At 35.1% G+C, this 3,338-nt stretch overlaps 2 protein-coding genes across 2 annotated transcripts in view; one reads left to right on the top strand and one right to left on the bottom strand.

Annotated features, from left to right (window-relative positions):
• The window catches only part of LOC115243887 (glutamate-gated chloride channel), a 66,055-nt gene that overhangs the window by 35,219 nt on the left and 27,498 nt on the right, over positions 1-3,338 (bottom strand). The window lies entirely within an intron of this gene.
• LOC115243889 overlaps positions 1,873-3,338 on the top strand; it is a 27,207-nt gene continuing 25,741 nt past the window's right edge. Inside the window, 1 exon segment of the mRNA XM_029821182.1 lies at positions 1,873-2,200. The gene's annotated coding sequence lies outside the window, so the exon portion shown is untranslated.

Raw genomic sequence — 3,338 nt, 5'->3', positions numbered from 1 at the left:
AACCGCTTCCAACCGTCGATATACACGTATATACATGACGTTCGTTTTCGCCCCCGGTCTTCACGCTCGAGCTAACCAGAAGTGTGAAAATCCGTAATGAGAAGCTAAACGACCGAATTCGTGCCTATAATGAGTACGGGCATAGCGCGACGACCTTTAGGCCCGTTTTTTTTCGCGCGTTATTATTAATTCGACGTAACGAGATATAATGCGCCCCGCGCTCTTTCTAAAGTGTCGTGTCAATTATATAAATGTCGTCGTGACATCAAGAAATAGATTGATATTTAATAATGATAGCAAATAAAACGATACTAGATAATAAATGACTTTGGGAAATAAAAAGATTAAGATAAAAATAAATATTGTTAGATCTTCTTTTATCTTTCTTCTTTTCTATTAATTTCAAGGATTGCTTGTGTATAAGTGCTAGTGTATGTCACGTGTTTAATATAAGAAACGGGATTATACGTGAAAATAAATGTGGCGTTCCCGATTTTTGCCACGCGATTCTTGATCGAATTTCTAGCTAGGCATGTTTTTAACGAATATTTACGTCGTGCCGTCTAGATTATTCTTTCCTCGGCGAAAACTTGTATCGTGGCATCTACATTATAAAAGTGTCAAGAGTTATTTTATTATACGTCGCGTGCTAACTGCGAATTACGAGCTTACGGCCGAGATTAAATGTCCAATGCGCGTTTTCTCTAAATGCACGCGATAACGTTTCGGGTAAGAACGTAGATTCTTATCTCGCGATATTTTCATCATACTTGAGAATTAATATCATTAAGATACGTGTCACGTATCACATATGTAATGTGTATAATGAGAATATTCACCGCATTTATAATGTTCTTTATCTCTTCTGAAACCTATATGTATATCTTTAAATGAACACGTTTTGGAAACGTGTCAATTATATTTTTCACGATATTTCCATTATTCTCCTGAAAATTATAATAATAATATCAAGACATCTATCATATTAATGAAAATGTCCATAGTATTTATAATATTCTCTATTTTTTCTAAAATCTGTGCAAGAAATCAATCAGTTATTTTTCGTGTACATTGATACGAAAAAAAAAAGAAGAATTAAAAAGAACGAAAGTCTGCGTCTCGATATTACCGAAGAGCCTTCATTCCCGTTAATTTCTATTCTCTGCAATTCTTAGACCCCAACCTAAATTTACGTTAAGTTTAATCACAATCCTCTATAGGGAAACAAACATCTTTGATATCGTCTTTCTTTTCAGTTAAGATTTCGGTCAGGATGATTATATGACAGTGTTTGCAATAATCTTGCGCTTTGTCTAAACTGAGCTACGTTTAAAACTATGACATTCTCTTTTAATCCGACTTTTCTACGTTATTTTATTGTACTTTTCATATCTTTAGAAGGCTCGTTCTAAAAATAAACAATTTTCTCTTTCTTTTTCTCTGATATTATCTCCTTCTTCCTCTTTGCTTGCAAAAACGTCGAGACTCATAATAAATAAATAATCGTAAGTAAATAATCGAGAGCGAGCAAGAATGTAATGAAATTTGTCCATCTTTAATTATTTATTTATTGTACACGATCGATCAGTCATCAACTTCGCGTCGATTAGCAGCAATATGTTCAAAAGAGAAAAGTCACAGAATTTCGGCGTATTTATCGTATAATCACGATTAATGACTATTAGAGATTATTAACAATTAGTGATTATTTATGATTTATTCCTCCGTATGTATCGATTGTACTAATTAATTGTACTAAACATTTTGATGTGTCAAATGAGCCAAAAACAACTCGAGATTTTTGTCTTTAAATGGGACATGAGTACTTGCGCTAAGTCACTCGCCATTGGGTCTGATAAAGCCGCTATCGGCGCGCGACGCTGTCCTAAAAATATTTGATCAAGTGTGTATCATGTCATAAAGGCTTCAGCTTTACGAGTCGATACTTTCACAATAATAAAAGACTTTAACAGTCGTGTGTTTTCGGCGCATCTGTGTTTGATTCTTATTATATATAAATATATTCTCATTTATACTATAAACAAGAGCAAACAGACGAGTAAACAATTTTTCAGTGCGTGAAGAGTGCGTTTCGATCTGAAGAAGATACAAGTCGATAGGAAGGTCACCGAATCTCTACGGAACAAAAGTATACAGACTCAAAGGCACGCTCTTGTACGATATTTGATCGCGCTCGATTGTAAGTACATTTTATTCCAATTTGTGTGCGAATGCATAATATATCGTGCATGCATTGCCCTTGATTATAACATTATGTATCGATACCGCGATACGCATGATTGATAGTTTGACGTTTCAATGCGGAATCCTTTTTGTGGTATATTTCGTTACTTCATTATTCTTTTCTACTGTATCTTTAAATACACGCATAATAACAATTCGTAGTTAAAGACTGCGTCATTTTTCTTCGATGAAAAAAAGAAAATAAGAAAAAGATTGCACGGTAGGGTAAAAGTTACGCGGCAAAAGTTGCTTCATCAGGCGTTTCCTGCATTCGGAACTTGTAATAACAAACCTGTCGTGCCACGAAGAGCGGCCACAGGGTGAAATATGACCTATTTTCGTTACTCTCCGGATTGAAAGTATTTCCGACGTCTGAGGGTTAAGCTAAGGCGAGAAATGTCGGATCGAGACACTCCCCGCGTTGCGGGGAAAGGTGAAAAACGAGGGGCGTTCGGGCTGGTCGTCATCATCGTCGTCGTGCTATAACGTGGGCTGACGTGTGTCGATATAGAGGCACTCGCGCGTGTTTCGGTCCAGCGGCACAGCCGCGCCAGGGTCTCCCTGGGACCATAACTCGATATCTCCCGGAAAATCCCCCTATCGTGCTTTACAGCCTATACAAACGTCCGAATTGAATGCCAGCCCGAGACGTCGACCGCTTGTAAATATTACGCAGCAACTCATTCGTCTTTGACCTTTCGATTGTAAAAGCTGTATATAAACATGCAACTAGGATAAAGAGCTCTCTGAAAAACCTAATAAAAGCATATAAAACTTTAAAAGGTTATAGGAGTCTAGCACAAATTAAAAAGTAGGATACTTTTTAAATTTGTATTTAAAGAAATAAAAATATGTTATTTATTAACAATATACTTAAAATAAAAAATAGGCATCTTTTTATCTTTACATTTGTCATTTTCGATTAAAGCTTTTATTAAATTTCTATTTTTTTTTTCTTTAAGTTATAAAAAAACGAATTTTAGATCGAGATTAAATCTTTCTTTTCTCCATACGATTATTCAGAACAGCATTATAATTCTGTTTCAGTATTTTTTGCACACAGTTTTTTATTTTTATTTTTTATTATTAAAAAA

This window comes from Formica exsecta, unplaced genomic scaffold (assembly GCF_003651465.1).
Source record: "Formica exsecta isolate Colony F162 unplaced genomic scaffold, ASM365146v1 scaffold744, whole genome shotgun sequence".
NCBI classification, from domain to species: Eukaryota; Metazoa; Arthropoda; class Insecta; order Hymenoptera; family Formicidae; genus Formica; species Formica exsecta.
Note: the sequence above shows the minus strand (reverse complement) of the source record. Positions and strands in the feature narration are given on the sequence as shown.